The following is a 17,766-nucleotide window of genomic DNA, read 5'->3' on the forward strand; positions in this document are numbered from 1 at the left end:
GTGCTCCTCGACAAGAGAAGCCGTGATAGTGAGAGGCCCGCGCACAGCCATGAACAGTGGCCCCTGCTCGCCGCATCTAGAGAAAGCCCACGCACAGAAATGAAGACCCAACACAGTCAAAAACAAACAAACAAACAAACAAACAAATAAATAAATTTTAAAAAGATTAGGAATCTGAGCTAATGTTTTTTTAAAAAATGATCTATGATTATCTCAAAAGACAGAGGGAAAAAACATTTCACAAAATCCAACATCCATTACCGATCAAAAAAAAAAGTTTCAGCAAACTAGAAGAAAACTTTCTCAACTTGATAAATAGCATCCACAAAAACCTACAGCTAATATCATACTTAGTGTTGAAAGACTAAATACGATTCCTCTAAAATCAGTAAAAAAGTCAAAGATGTCTGGGCCATCACTTCTATTCAGCATCATACTGGAGGTTCTAACTAGTACCATAGGGAGGGAAGGAAGGGAGGGAGGGAGGGAGGGAGGGAGGAGGGAAGGAAGGAAGGAAGGAGGGACGGAGGGGCGTTCCCTTGGGAAGAAGTAAAACTGCCTTTATTCACAGATGACATGATCATCTATATAGAAAATCCTAGGGAAGCTACAAGAAAGCTACTAGAACAAATAAGTTTAGTAAACTTGCAAGATACTAGATCAATACACAAAAATCAATTGTACTTCTATGTACTAGCAACAATTAGAAAATTTAAAATACTATTTAATATAAATACAAAATAGTAATAAACCTGACAAACGATGTTTAATATTTATATACTGCAAACTACAAAATATTGCTGAGAGAAATTTTAAAAGACCTAAATAAATGGAGCAATACATAGAATTCATGGTCACAAGATTCAATATTGTCAAGATGTCAAACAACAAGGTCCTACTGTATAACACAGAGAACTATACTTGATATCCTGTGATAAATAATGGAAAATAATATTTTTTTAAAAAAGAATGTATAACTGAATCACTTTGCTGCACAGCAGTAATTAACACAACATTGTAAATCAACTATATTTCAATTTTAAAAATGTAGGAAAAAATGTCATTTCTATGCAAATTGATCTATAGATTCAATGCTTTCCCAATCAAAATACCCACAGGCTTTTTTGTAGAAATTGATAAGCTGATTACAAAATTTATGTGAAGTTGTACACCTGAAACTAACATAATATTGTAAATCAACTATACTTAAATAAAAAATATAATAAAAGTTAGGTGAAATGACAAGGCTGTAGAATACTTAAAACACTTGGAAAGGCAGAACAAAGTTGGAGAACTTATGCTACCTGACTTTAAGACATCTTGCAAAGCTGTAGTAACCAAGACAGCGTGGTACTGGTGTCAAGGAAGATAAATAGGTCTATGCAACAAAATAGAAAGGCCAGAAATAGACCTACACGCATATGGTCCACTGATTTTTGACAAAGGTACAAAGGTAATTAAGCATAGAAAGACAGTCTTTCCATAAAAGCTGCTGAAACACTTTTATAATCACAAGCAAAAAAGTGAACCTCAATCCATAACTCACACCATATACTAAAAAATAACTCAGTATGGATTATACATCTAAATGTAAAACATAAAATTATAAAACTGCAAGAGGTTATTTATTCGCTGAACCATTTAAGTTACAGATACAAATCATGACAATCCAACCCTAAGTACTTCAGCAGGTATCAGAGAAATTAGGTGATTATTCTATGGGTTGGCCAAAAGTTCGTGCAGGTTTTCTACATTAAAGAAAAACCCGAACGACCTTTTTGGCCAACCCAATATCTTTCCATGTTGTTATCACACCAATAAAATTAACCCTGACACAATAATATTATCTAATATACAGCCCATATTTAAGTTTCCTTAATTGACCTAATAATGTCTTTTTCTTGCTATTTTTTTTTCAATCTAGGAAATCTAGGGTTTCAAATCAAGTCTTATGCACTGTATTTAGTTTTCATTTAGTTTTCATCTCCTATGATCTGAAAGAGTCCCCCTCCCCCAAGTCTTTAAAAATTTTTATGGCACTGACCTTTTTCAACAATCCATGCCAGTATCTTGAAGGATATTCAACAATCCGGATTTGACTGACTGGTTCCTCAAGTTTGTATACAGGTTGGATATTTTTGGCATGTATCCTACATAGGTGATATACACTTCCCACTATAGCATGGTAGATATACCTAATGTCATTTGTCCCATTGGGGATGATAAGTTTAATCATTCCGTTAAGAGGTATTTGCTGAATTTCTTCACTGTAAAGATATCTTTTTCCCTTTGTAATTCATAAGCAATCTGTGATGTAATATTTTGAGTTGTATGGATACTCTGCTCTCCAATAACAGTTTACCACTGGTGATCTTTTTTTTTGTCTATTTTTAAAATTGAGATATAACTGACATACAACATTATATTAGTTTCTGAGGTACAAAACAATGATTTGATGTATGTATATATAACGAAATGATCCTCACAATAAGTCTAGTTAACATCCACCATTGATGAGCTTCGCCTGATTTAATTATTGCACTGATGGTTGCAAAATGATAAATTTGTACTTTTATCATCCCTTCTACATAACTTTCCTCCCACTTCCTGCCTTGCTTTTTTGTAGTATCACTATGGACATAGGCTTTTTAAAAATTCAATGTGTTACATTATTATATTAATGTGTTGTATGTTATTCTTTGGGATGCTCAAATTGTCTCAACTGTGGCCATTAGCAGTCCCTTCAAGACCTCGTCTGTGTCCATCAGACATGTAATTTTTAGTCTTTGAGCAGTCCCTTGATTTCTGGTACTATATATTCTGGGGTTATCTTATGCTTTCCCTGCTCCAAACCTAGACCTGACCATCTGCCCAAGAAGCCTTGTTGTTTTTTGATGAATGGTATTTAGAAACTAAGACCTAATTTCTAGGTGTGCTAGACACAGAGTTCATAACGGTGTCCTCCAATTTCAGGGTTCTTTCTTATCTTTCTTCACTGCATATTTCGAGTTCCCAAGTATCTCTACACATTTTTTTTCTTGCTCTGTCCTACAATGCAAATAAAATTATTTCAGTACTCCAATACCAATGCTAACAACAAACTTACTAAGTTCCAGATTTCATTACAGATCTTTTGATCTTTAGACTGCATCCCATTCAGGTTACTGTGTTCAAAAGTTACCTTAATTCTTTTTAGCTGCATGGTTATGTTTATCAACTTGATAAACAGTTAGGTTTATTTTTTTCTGATGGTATTCAATTTTAGGGTTAACTTCTTTCAAGCTTTTCTTTTTTTATTAATTTTTATTGGAGTACAGTTGTTTTACAATGTTGTATTAGCCTCCACTGCCCGACAAAATGAATCAGCCACACACATACAGATGTCCCCTCCATTTTGGACTTCCCTCCTACTTAGGTTAGTACAGTGCATTAGGTAGAGTTCCCTGTGCTATACAGTATGTTCCCATCAGTTGTCTATTTTATACATAGTATCAATAATGTATAGGTGTCAATCCCAGTCTCTCAATTCCTCCCACCCCTCCCCCTTTACCCCCTTGGTATCCATATATCTATTCTCTACATTTGTGTCTCTATTTCTGCCTTGCAAATAAGACTTTCAATCTTTTCAAATTAATTTATTTTTGAATTTGTAAAACACCTATGTAATTCAAAAATTCAAACTACATGAAATATATACTCAGGGATATCACACTCCCCATCCCTATCTTATTGAGCTTATTACCTATCCCTTACCCTATATCAAGTACCACTGCCATTTTTAAAAATCTTTCCTCTGTGTCTATTTTGTGCAAAAATAAGCAAATACACATATTTTTATTTCTCCTTTCTTCTAACACAAAATGCAATATACTACATATACTCAGATACACCTTGATTTTTTTGTTCGTTTCACTTAAGAGTATATCCTGGAAATCACTTCATACCAGTTCACAGAGGTCTTCCTCACTGTCCTTTATGGCTGCATCATACTCCATTGTATGGATATACCATACCTTACCCGTCTCTTGTGGAAGGAAATTATGACGTTTCCATTTTTTTTTTGCTATCATAAATATTATCACAATGAATAATTTTAATTATATATTGTTTCTTTTTTTGTGGCAGTATATCTCCAGAGTATACATCCAAGAGTGTATTAGTTTGCTAGGGCTGCCATAAAAAAATACTACAGACTAGGTAGCTTAAACAACAGAAATTAATTTTTTCACAGTTCTGGAGGATAGAAATCCAACATCAAGATTTCCATAAGCTTGGTTTCTTCTGAGGCCTCTCTCCTTGGTTTGCAGATAGCCACTTTCTTGCTGTGTGTTCACATGGTTTTTCCTCTTTCTGTTTGTTGTCTGTGTCCTAATCTCCTCTTCTTACAAAGATATCAGTTGTATCGGATTGGGGTGCACCTATAGAACCTCATTTTGCCTTAATTACCTCTTTAAAGGTCTTTTCTGCAAATACAGTCACATTCTGAAGTACTGGGGGTAAGAACGTTAATATATGAATTTGGGAGGGGACACTATTTGGCCCAAAATCAAGACTAAATGCTAGGTACTGTTAAATTCCACTTCATTGCTTTATACAATTTTGTACTACCACCAGCAATCAAGCACTTATTTTTAAATTTCTTAAAGTACAGCTGAAAGAACTATTGCTTAGCAGTAGCCACACTAAAAATTTTTCCTTTCATACTGAAGGTTATAATTTTATTCTAGCTATTCTAGCTCTCCTTGTCTAGGGAAATCAAGTTTGAGTTCTACAAATTCCACGTTATTTTCTTATTTACCAATTGCATATGAGATACTTGATGTTGTAGAAACATCTTTGGTAGCAGACCAGATTGGACTTTAAATTGTTATGATTCAGATATTTTACCCTGAATCTGGATACTGTTTTACAAAGAAATCTTGCCCTGAAAAAAAAAAAAAAAACTCTTCTACTACAGTAATGATTCTGAGAGTGGGGCATGTGGATTTTCTAAACTAAAGAAAATTTGTAAAGCTGGGGATAGATCCAAGTTTTCCAGTCTATGTGAGGAAAAGAGGAACTGAGCAGACTCTATTCCCAAAAAAACTTAAAATGAGAAGCATAGATTGTATTGTACTTAGACTTGTCCTTTGCATTATAGGTGTAGCTTGTAAAAATAAGCCCTCATTCCAGGGATTATGACCTCATGGGAAGATAGTAACATTTCGAGAGATTTACAGCTATCTCTGGGCTCCTACATCTTGATACCACAGAGTTACGACCTCTAGTTCTCACAGGTGAGTAGCCTATAAGGTGTATTCCCTTCCCCTCCATCAGCCTGCTCGTATCAAACAGAACTCTGCCTCTGACTGCTCCCTCCCATGGTCTTCTTTTGAGAATGGTCTCATATTCTGGGCTTTACTTTACAAGTGAAATTTTATCGCCAAACAGTTACAACCAAGTGTTCTGAATCTTTAATCTTTTTTAATTACAAAAGAAAACATCATCACTGTATCAAATTTACATAGTACAGATGTCTATGAAAGCAAAAAGTAAAGGTCCTTTCTTGAATCCCAGATGTAACCTACGATAGTGTTTATATATTGTTATTTCTAAAAACAAATTTCTAGTAATGAGAGCAGGTGGGAAACGCACTCTCATGCACTGTTGCTGTGTGTACATATAGGTTAACATCTTTGGAGATAAATGAGGAGATAGTTTTCAAGATGCAAATACACATAATCTCAGAATTCACTTTTGGAAATTAACCCTGTAGATATTAGATTTATTTTGTCATGTGTACAAATACTTATTTACAAAAGTGTTCACTGAAGTAATGTTTGCAATGGAAATGACCTAAAAGCAATCCAAAATGTCTACCAAAAAGAGATCGTATAAACAAATAACGATACTCTCATTTAATGGAATACTATGAAGCATATCATTTTCTTTAAAACTGAGTTATAAACGTTTACTGATACGTTAAGATGCTCATGACACAATAAGGGAAAAAATGAAGTTGTAGAGCTTGTAAGGAAGAAAAGCGTGAGGGTTTTGTGACATCTTTGTCATATGCACAGAATACTTCCAGAAGGATGCATAACAAATAACTAACAGTTCTTTGGGCAGCAGGATTCAGGATCTGGGACAGGATATTGGAGAAGAGAATTTTTACTTCTTGTTTTGTATTTTCCTTACAATTTGAATTATTTTTGTTTACCATGTGCATGCATTCCTTTTTAAATTGAAAAAAAAAGATATTTTCAAGAAGCCATTTCCATGTTCTTGTGCATGACTCTTACCCACAGTTCTCTGTTAAGTAGATCATGATGCATTTGTTTCTGTTTCCTGAAAGTTTTCTTTTTCTACATCTTTCCTTTTCAGTAGCCATTCTACATAATGGAAGAAAATGGCTGAGTTTTGTCTAAATTATAGGACTGGAAGAGAAAAGAAAAGCAAGTTGGGCTTTGTCTCATGTAATTTTTTTGTGTTATAATAAAACATCTAAACTCCCAGGCAACACACCAAGATAAGCTTACGCAAAAAGTAAAAAAGAGCGAGAAATCTGAGGTGGAGAGCTTGGGATGGAGATGCACAGAATGTCTGCCTCCCCGACCATGATTCTAACATTCCTAATTGTTTGTTATATGTTTACTTTCTATACCCTGGAGACCAGGAAATAGTTTTCTCATACCAAAAATTACATTACAATTGTAAAATGTGCTTAGTTATTTTGTTATTGGAGAAGATTTGACGATTATTTGAGAAAGATTAAGAATTACTAGAACTCACTAGAATAAGGCTTTATGAAATAATATCTGACCATCTTGAACCTATAAAATTTTTTACAGCCATACAGAAAGATAAATATTGGTTAACCCGCACACTAGCCAAGGTGAAAATCGGACAGCACTGGACACAGGACCATCAGCATCTTATTCTGAGAACTCACAGCTGTATTTCAGAGCTGAAACATATGACGGTTGGCCATGTCATTCCACAGTACTGACATCTTCTAAAAGTACTGGATGGCATATGTAAATTAAAATAAAATGAATATTTAATTTCATTTTTAGAATATTTAAAAGTATTTTGCAATTCCCCTGGAGAACTGCAGGCTCTCTGGACTGTTGCAAAGCCAGGGCTAGCGATCCCTGCCAGGGAAGACAACTGGCGCCAGCTGCTTCTGAGAAGTCAGGGATGGTATGAAATGGCACCAAGACGTGTCACTGTCACTTGCTTGATTTGTATGTAAAAAAACGAATCAAGCAGTTGACCTCTCCAAGTAGGTACCTGAACAGTGTTATTGTTCAAAGATTTCTTGAAAGCCTGCATTGCCAATTCAGTGAAACCATGCCTAAGCGCTTCCCCCACCATCCCTGACCAATTCTAGCAATGGAAAACCATCTGCATCCTGGCTAAGCCCAGAACAATTGAATTCTCTGTGCAAAAAGTAACCATTCCTTCCACCATTCCTGTGTCCCATCCAAACACTGATGTCTGCTTCAGTCTTCAAGGGACTGAGGGCATAGGCAGTTTCTGCTTTAGTTGTGTGAAAACATAAACTAACATCTGCAACTCACTTTAGAGTTTTCAAAGCATTTTTCCCTCATATATCCTATGTTTCTTCTTTACACACAGCCAAAAGTTAGAGGGCAATTAAAATATAATTTTTATTATGTACGCAACTTACATTCCCTCCTCAGCCTCTCAAATCAGGTTGAAAATGTCACTGGTGAATATTAATTTGAGAATTGTGGGAACATTTTTGTTTTCTTAGAAATAGTAAATTAAAATTGAAAGTGATTTTTCAGCCTTCCAAAATGAGAGTTTGACTTCAGATGTTTCAAAATTTGCCCAAACTAGCACCTACACTGTTTTATAGTATTCAGTGCAATTAAGCAATTATTTATTGAACACTCCCTGTGTGCAGGGCATGTGCCATACAACCTCAGGCAAGACGGGTGGATGCTCTAGAAGGATCTTAGGAGTCCCTAGGAGAACACAGACAGTCATGGGATTGGGGTAGGGTATGAGAGACTCTATAAAATATGGGCACACATGGTGCTGAAGGGAGCACCAGGAAGGGTGCTAACTCCATCTTGGGAGAAAAACATGTCTCGTGTGGCTTTACAATAGATAGCCACCACATCTTCACAGTATGTTAAGGAGAAAACATACTGTTTGGATTATGGAAAGTGGTGTGAAAGCATCTTGTTTGGGGAAAGCAAATGAAAACATGCATATTTCCCCCTTGGCTTTGTCCACGTTCATCATGTTTTCTTCCAAGTCCCTCCCTTATCTCACCATGAGCTGTGACTCCTCTTGAGCTGTACAGTGTGCTGGCTCTAAACAGATTCATGGGAAAGGGCCTGAAAATGCCTGTGTCATGCCAGGGCATGGGAGGCAGTGAGTGAAGGGACCAGGCAGGGAGAGCAGGACAGTGGGGAGAAGGCATTCACAAAACAGCTGGCTCTGGTTAGCAAAACACCCGATGCCAGGGATAGGCAAACCTTGATAAGGAAGCAACTACTCAACTGAGATGTTACTTTTGGGATTCTCTACTCACCACCCCTCCACTGCAACGCTGTCCTCCAGGGAGGGTTAGATTCCCCACTCTGGGCCTCCACCGAAACCCTGCTTCCCTCCCTGGTGACATTTGCTTGAGGTGGGGCAATCTGATTCTCTGTTCACTTGTCACCCCTATAAAACAGTAAGTGTGTGTAGTTCAAGACTTTTCTTTTATCTCCAGTATCTACCACAGTGTATGGCTCAGAGTATCTCTCAGAAAATATTCTTTTCTATCTTTTAAATTAAAAAACACTAGAAATCCCCAAAGTAAAATTCCATGGCTTAAAAAACACTACATAGAGATGTAAAAGTTACCCTTTCATACCCTTCCTTTTTCTTCTGCTAAAACAGATCTATCAATATATATAGTAAATATTGGTTGAGTGAATTAATAAATGAGTGAATAAATAAATCTAAGAGTTGAAGAGGCTGAGGGAAGGAATGTCAGAAGTTAAGCCAACAATCTGAAGCATCTCCCCATCTCAAGATCCCTAACTTCATCACATCTGCAAAGTCCCTTTTGCCATATGTTTCTGGGCTTTAGGATGTAGACATCTCTGGAGCCCATTATTCTGTCTACCATAGAGTCTGTGGAACAGAGAGACAGAAGATCTAAGTCTTACTAAGTCCAGACTCTCCTTCTAAGGAGAACTTTGACCTCATTCACTTTCTTTCTTTGGATCTTAGTTTCCTAATCCACAAACTGGAGAAATTCATTTAGCAAGTATGTTATTAGTCATGCACTTTCTAAATTTTAGATACAGAATAAAACAGACAAAAGTCCCTGCTTTATGATGCTTACATTCTAGAGAATGAGAAAGTAAATTAAGTAAAATATGTTAGATGGTGATAAGCATTGAGGGCTGGTGAGGAGACCAGAGTGTCCAGAGCAGAGCAAGGTAAAAGGAAGGCAATAGGCAAAGAAGTCAGAAAGGGAGGCTGGGATGGAGAATACAGATCATCTGGGCCTTATAGGTCTTGGTAAGGACTTGGGAAGCCACTGGAGGGTTTGAGCAGAGGAGTGACCATGATTTACAATAACACACTTTTTTTTTTTTTTTTTTTTGCGGTTTGCGGACCTCTCACTATTGTGGCCTCTCCCGTTGCGGAGCACAGGCTCCGGACGGGATGCGCAGGCTCAGCGGCCATGGCTCACGGGCCCAGCCACTCCGCGGCATGTGGGATCCTCCTGGACTGGGGCATGAACCCGTGTCCCCTGCATCGGCAGGTGGACTCTCAACCACTGTGCCACCAGGGAAGCCCAATACCACACATTTTAATGGGTTGCTCTGGCTGATGGTTGAGAATAAACTGAAGGGGACAAGAACGGATGCAGGGAGACGTGTTAATACCTTATTCCCCTATCTTCACTCCTCTGTACACCTTTCTATTTGCATATCCATGCTTCCTTCACGCGTGTAGTTATCTCTCTTAAGAGCATCCTGCTCCTCTTTCCAATTTGAAATTCCATTCACCAGTCAGCTCAGTGCTCCTCTCAGAGCTGTCAGGGCACTTGGGGAACTTGGTATCTTTGGGTGAGGAAAGTGGGGCAAATACCCTTCGGAAGCCTGTCGAAGGTCATCCAAATAGTAAATAGTGGATCCAGGACTGTCCCTAAAGTGTGATTTGTAGGAAATTAAAAGATCTTCTTGCTATAAAGGCACCTTCCCTGTAACAGTTTGTGTTTGCAGTTTCCCTCATTAAATTGTGATCTGGAAGAGCACAGATAGTATCTTATTCGGCTTTGTGTACTTAGTGCTTAGCGTGGTGGCTGGCACGGGATAGATACCCAGTAAGTTTTTGCCAGATGAGTAAATAACAGAATGTCAAGCCCTGAAGAGTGTGTGTTATTAGCATCATGTTGTCAAACTTCACCCCACCGCCTCCTGGTGTTGAGTGTCAGACAAACGGAAATGTCTAAGAATCTATGAGACGTAGGCTGAGCGTTCTAGGAAAAGAGACATTATTTAACAAACAGAGCTGCAACAGGATTGGAGAGGGATCCTCCTAACCCAGAAAAGATCAGAGCCAGAGACCCACTTCTTTAGCTTCCCTCGATTCCCTAGTGGTTCTAAGACAAGAGGGATAAAATAAGTTCTAAAGGGGTGTTATTCTTTGAGGAGGAACCACAGTCCTATTTTGTGTGACCTGTGCCCTAGGCATGTGGATTTTGTTTTTATTTAGGTGACTACAGTGACAATAGAATTGACAGGTGTAGCCGGGGCTGGTGTGGGAGCTGTGCATGTCGACCAGAAGGGATGTCCCAAGAAGTGCATCCTTGATCTGTCAGGGGCTTTGTGGACTCATAATGAGTGTGATCTGGTTGCCATATTTTAGAAATTGGGGGACCTGAGTTTACACTACCATGTCCATGCTCTAGAATGGCACCTATACTATTGTATTTTAGCAAGTTTATAAGAAATCTTCCCTGCAATACTCAAGCTTCTCCATGGTGGAATCCATGTCTTTATCCTCCATGGTTCCCCAGTACCTTAGACAGTCTCAGGTTAACAGTTGGTGGTCAATAAGTGTGGGAAGAAGGTAGGAAGGAAGGGTGGGAGAGAGGCAGGTTAAAATGCTGGCTTTCCAAGTCCTCTGTCTCTGAGGTTTCAGAGTGGGAACTAAGAAACTAGAGCCAAGAAAAGAAGGCGGTACATGTGATAACATAGAAGCATCATCGCATGGTACCTGTAGTGACACAAAGATTACATTTTTAGTCCTTCAGTTTCATGGGCATGCAGTAAGCATACGTTCAATGATTTTTGAATGAGTGAATAGTATGAATCAATAAAAGTAATAGCACATTTGCTGGACAACCTTTACAGTTAAATGATCTCCCATCTCCTCCAGTTCTTACTCTGCCTCTAGGTTCTCTCCCTGGCACCAGCTTCCAAACGCCATCTCCCTCTACTCCAATGCATGTGATAATAACAGAAGACTCATTTTTCCACCTTTGTTTTGGATTTATTATCTAATGATTTTCTCACTAACAACACTCTTCTTCAAGTTAGTCACAGTTTGGTTCGATTCCTCCAACACGCTATTCAAGACACAGTTTCTGGATCTTTCACAGATTTATAATGAAATGATTAAGGAGTCACTGAGGTCCCAGTGGGACCATCTGTCAAAATGTGAAGATAGTTCAGCCTATCAGCCTGTAGATGTATTTCCAAAGCACTGGGAGATCTTTGGGTTAAACATGTAACACCTGCTTGAGTGTAAGCTTATATAGTTAAGGGCAGGAAGGAACCTTGAACATCATCTGCTTCAACCGCCTCCAGTTTTTCAGATAAAAAGCAACCTGAGAGGTTAAGGACTTTTCAGTGTCACTTTGCAAGTTATGGCAGAGCTGGGAATAAAGTTCAGTACACCCATTGCCTCTTGGGACACAATCTCTTCTCACACAATCTCTCCTCTCTTGCTTCCGGTTGCTTCAACCCTCCTGATGGAAGTTTATCCTCTGAGATGCAAAACCGATATGGACAAATCCTTAAAAAGAGATGCCGGCAAACAGAGAACTTGATGATAAATAGGGAGATGATGCAAGCACAAGGACTGAATCCAGAAATAAATCATATCTTCACATAGTGTTTACTGAAGTTGCATTTTGAATAATTTCCATAGAAATTATTTTACCCACCATAGGAATGTTACTCCCTCCCACAGGGATTTGACCAAACAGAAAGAGAAGCAGAAGGGAAGAAGAGCAGTAATTTAGATTTATATATAAAACATTAGCTGGAACCTAAGTAATAAGCCTCAACTAATCAGAATATTTTATGCATTCTGCCTGTTAATGGAAAAAGCAAACCACAAGAAAGCAAGCATATATCAGAGATTTAAAAAATGCTTCTAGGGCTTATTTTAGGCTTTACATTTTTTTCCTAATTCCCTGCACTATCTTTGAAATATCCCACTGCACACCTCCCTCCTTCTCCTCACGTGTTCATTTGTTCATTTAATCTATCTGCCAATATTTATTGAGCCCTTTTCTGATGTCACAAGTACTCTGCTAAGTTAGAGATGAAAACATGGTTTTTCATCAAGTTTAATGCCTGCTTAAAAGTGTTCCTAAAAAAAAAAAGCTGGGCTTCCCTGGTGGCGCAGTGGTTGAGAGTCCGCCTGCTGATGCAGGGGACACGGGTTCGTGCCCCGGTCCGGGAAGATACCACATGCCGTGGAGCGGCTAAGCCCGTAAGCCATGGCGTCTGAGCCTGCACATCCAGAGCCTGTGGTCCGCAATGGGAGAGGCCACAACAGTGAGAGGCCCGGATACCGCAAAAAAAAAAAAAAAAAAGTTATCCTAAGAAGACTGGGAGTTTTTTCACTTTTTTTTTACAGTTATATTTCTAGTTCTATAAATGGATAGTTCTGTACTGAATATCACCATTTGGCCGTCCAGATGCACTGTGTACCATTTTGCAACCTGTCATGTACTTCTTGGAGAGCAGAGGTAAGGACTGACCTTTATGGAGCAGATAAATCATGTTCCTTTGCCCTGGAGTTCAGCAAATGTGAGGAACCAACAGGTCAGAAGATCAGAGTGTGGGAGGAGAGACAGGCAGGGCTATTCCCATTCCCCACACCTGCCAAGCTGTGGATGGACAGTGGCTACATTCCTCTCCTAAAGATCACAGCATCTGTTAGGTAACCCTCCCTAAAACTCTTGGATTAGCAACTGTCCTATAAATCATTGTGACTGACACTTACAAAATAATGAGTATATTTCTGAGAAACAAAAAGCAGTGTAGTTGGGAGCTAAGCAAACTGCTACCTAAAGTAGCTACAGAGGATGAAAACAGGTCAAGATACACTTCCCACCTACCCTTTGTCTTTTTTTTTTTTTTTTTTTTGGGGGGTACGCGGGCCTCTCACTGTTGTGGCGTCTCCTGTTGCAGAGCACAGGCTCCGGACGCACAGGCTCAGCGGCCATGGCTCACGGACCTAGCCGCTCCGCGGCATGTGGGATCTTCCTGGACCGGGGCACGAACCCTTGTCCCCTGCATCGGCAGGCGGACTCTCAACCACTGCGCCACCAGGGAAGCCCCCACCTACCCTTTGAAAAGTGATCTTCGAAAAGCCACTTCATATTCACAGTTGGGTGAGAAAAGGTTCATATTCTCTGTTTTTCATAAACCTAACCCTGCCATGCCAGGATGACAAGTAGGTCCAATTTTATTCGGTTGAGAGTAGCTGCCTGGGGCACAGTCTTGAAAAACTTGTGAGGCCTGTTCTCAACATCTGTATGTCAGTATCTGCCAGGGACATGGGTCAGGGCATATGCTTGAAATATGGATCCTGACTCTAATACCCATCTCTATACTTCTAAATGAGTCTGATTTGGGACAGTTAGATTCTGGGACAAAAACTAGTTTCTAGAATCACAAGAGTTACAAATTATGTCATTTAGCCCTCCTACTTTTTACTCATTTTACACAAGGAAAAGAGACACATGAAGATTAAACGGTTCACTGAGATCAGTAATGGAACCACCATACAAATTTTCTCCAAATTCATGCTCGGTTCTACTTATTAAGGACAAAAAGTAAAAAAAAAAAATCGCCGATTGCAACTGTCAGTTGAGTTTTGGAAAGTCCAACAGAATCTAACTGGTTAGAGATGGGATTTGACAGAGACAGTGAGGGTAACACCCTGCCTGTTTTTAGAGAGATTAAGGTATCTTTTGGTGTTGTTTTTAGAAAGATCAAGACCTAAGGATTATGTCTGACTTTCAGTGGTCACAGCTAGGATCCTAGAATCACACCAGACAGGTACAGAGTGGGCAGGAATCTGATGTAGTTTGATTACATAGACAAAATAGAAAAGAGCTTATCTAAAGACACTCCAGGAAGCTTTTTGGAGACCTTGCTATAGTTCTGTTTGTAAAACATAAATCCAGAAGAGGGGAGCCTACTCACCCTAGTTTTGAAGTAGCTGAAAGCAGAGGGTGGTAATTTAAAAATAGCATGAGTGTGCAGATAACATATGGATCTTGTCTTTAGGGCCATACCACCTGGAAAAGATATGGCATGCAAAGAGAGATAACAAAGTAAGATGTTCCTTCAAAACTTTAATTTGCTCATTGCTAAGCTCCATTTCCTCCATGGAACATTATGTCCTAAGACTGTGGGTAGACAGTGGGGATGGGGAACATTGAAAAAAATCTCTTACATTACTCCAAAATTATGCTTTCCATTCTAGATCCATACTTAAATAAGGCAGCAATTCTCTGTCTTCTTTGAAGATCTGTATTCTAATGTTGGAAAGCAGTTTGAAAAAGAGTATGGAGAGAAAACATGAAAAATGAACAGGAATCCCAGGGCCTGCAACACCCCCATATAATCAGTCTTCTTCCTGGTACTGCACACGACGGATTCTACAAGTAATGGAGTCAGTTGTCTGAAGATCAATGACTGTAAATTATTCACTTATGTCTGCTCTGGCTCTCCCCATCCTCACCACCTTCTCCCAACCCTGATCAAAATGTCTTCATTGTTATGGAGTCGGAAAGAGGCCTTAAGGTAAGAAGGTGAATCTAGAAAAGACTACGGCATTGGCCCTTAATTTTAAGAAAAAGGTACTCCGAGAAAAATTCTACTTTGCTATCCACATCACCCAGCCTCTCCCTTGATTTTACTTTTTTACCTTCCAGGAAAAAAGTGATAGTAATGCCACCCTTCAAGCACCTAAGTAGCCTTCCCAAAGACCAGATAAGCCTCCTGATTACCACCCTCATACAAAGAAGATGCTACAATTTGCACTTCCCCAAAAATTACTAGGGAAAAACAGCATCTTTTAATGTTAGGGGTGGAGAAATGAGAGCATTAAAACTCAGCCATTTAGTTGCTCTGACTTTGAAGCATGACAAGGATGTGCCCTTAGGTGAAACTGTTCCTTGCTTGGACCAGCCCCAGCCTCAGCTCCTTCAGCGTTACAGTGGTGTCACTTAAAGTAGAGCACTCATCTGGAGGTCAAAGTTCTTCCCATTCCTGCTCTTATTTGTTGTGTGAGTTTTCATTAAGGTACTTAATATCTCTGGACCAGTTTCATCAAATATAAAATGAGGAGTAGAACTAGAATTCAGCCAAAGGTGTAAAAGAACAATCTCCAAATCATTATTATTGTTTCCCATGTACTTTAGTGACTCTTGGAAACTATTTCACTCTAAGGGAGACTCTGCCTCAGTTTGAGTTAGGTCACAATGAGTCCAGCATAAGACAGTATGGCCAGAGAACTGTGGTTGTACCCCAGATGATGAAGCAAAAGGTTTGCCTTCATTGTGGAATCTCTCCCTCTGTATTTGAAAAACATATTCAATATAAATGAAAGGTCAGAGGTGAATGGATTGTGCTTCAAGTAAGTTTTGAACATAGATGCCATCTAGTCTTTGCATTCTGCAAAATTCTTCTTTAAGTGAATAAATGTGTAGGGTAACTCTCCATTACCTTGATCAGCATCTAATACCAACCTGACACTTAGAATTAAATTAGAGAAACAAAATTGGATACTTTGAGACTGGAGGGCTGATTATACTACCAGAGCTAAGAGTGGATTTAAACTCTTTCCTTATCCCATTTAAATCTAACTAGATATAAACTCTCCATTACTGAGGAACAGAGGTGTGTCTGCAGAGGTGGAGGTTCCCCTTGATGTTCTTGGTCAAGGAAACCTAATCCTTTCTTCTGACACACATGGTTGCAATAGAAAGCGTTCCCAACTGCTAGTCTGGTTTTAATCTATTGTTTCAAGTAAGATGGGATTTTCAGGGAATGTTAAGGAAAGAGCAAAATTACTAGAACTTACTATAAAATAAAACTGTTGATGAGAAATCAAATTTTAAACAAGTGTTCAAAATTCTAAGCATGAACATATGTAGACATACAGTGCATGCTACAAGTATACGAAAATAAAAGGTTTTAATTATAAGTATATCTAAAGTCTGCTTTCAATACAACATTTATATCTCATTTTACTAAAGCTCTTTGGCTTACCAAATGATAGCCATGGTAAAACACTGCCAATAAATACAGTGGTGCTTCATTTAAACAACACTGTTGGACAATGAAATATTCCATAAGTGAACTTCCCATGTAATCAAACTAACCCTGCATTATACAAACCTTTAAAATGTTAACCATTTTATATGGAAACTTCTCAAAAGTTACACATTTTTTCTTTAAAAGGTACACTGAAGAACATCTTTTCCTGAAGATTCAGGATTAACATTTACAATACTCATTAAAATATGCTGAATATACTGCACTTCTTAGAAGACCAGAAGATGGTGAGCTTTTTTGTGATACTTTTGCCAACACCAAAAGGTTTCAGACCGCCATTGTAAAAAAGTGCAAAAGCAGACAAAACTAGCTTGCTTTTAATAGGTCTAGTGTCTTTTCTGCTGTCAGCTGTCCCTTCTGGCTAAAAGCATACCAACCTGTCAATTAATTGCTTACTTTGTCAAAATAAAATTTAGATTTAAAAGATGTGCCTACTTTGTGCAAGGTACTATACTAGGTGCTAGGGAAATGTTAAGAAACGCGAAAGAAATCATCATGCTGGCTGAGTGACACTCAAGAGTCACCAGGTCACCACTGTGGTGGGAAACACAATTTATTCTAAGTTTGAAAATAACTTTTTTTTTTGAAGTACAGTTGATTTACAGTGTTGTGCTAGTTCCAGGTGTACAGCAAAGTGATTCAGTGTTATATATACACACTTATATATACACATTTTCAGATTTTTTCCCTTATAGGTTATTAAAAAATATTGAGTATAGTTCCCTGTGCTATACAGTAGGTCCCTGTGAAAATAACTTACTTTAAAAAATATGGATATTGAAGTGATTACACACAGCTGTCCTGATATACCTCCTTCAATGGGAGTGTCTTGGAAATATCTCCCATGAAAATATTATCAGTCATGTATGTGAATCTTCGGAGATAAAAGACTAAACTTACTGCTTGAGGAAATAAAGTGGGCAGGCCCTGTGACAGCTTTCTGCCGAAACCCTCATATCATTGCTAGGCTTTATCTTATAATCCAGGTGGCTGAGGATGTCACAAGTCTAATCTTGCTAATTCCTAGGGTCATCAAATCTAATTAATATATCTGTAAAAAACTGTATTTTAATGCTTTGCTGTATATATGAGCACAAAACATTTAGGCATTTATAAAACTGCATGTTTACAAGAGATACCTTGTATCTTTACAAAGATC

The 17,766-nt window shown here is 38.4% G+C and overlaps 1 protein-coding gene across 2 annotated transcripts in view; it reads right to left on the reverse strand.

Moving 5' to 3' along the window:
• HAO2 (hydroxyacid oxidase 2) overlaps window positions 1–17,766 on the reverse strand; it is a 223,515-nt gene that overhangs the window by 204,318 nt on the left and 1,431 nt on the right. The gene's annotated exons all lie outside the window — the stretch shown is intronic.

Source organism: Mesoplodon bidens (assembly GCF_964165515.1).
Source record: "Mesoplodon bidens genome assembly, chromosome: 2".
In the NCBI taxonomy this organism is placed as follows: Eukaryota; Metazoa; Chordata; class Mammalia; order Artiodactyla; family Ziphiidae; genus Mesoplodon; species Mesoplodon bidens.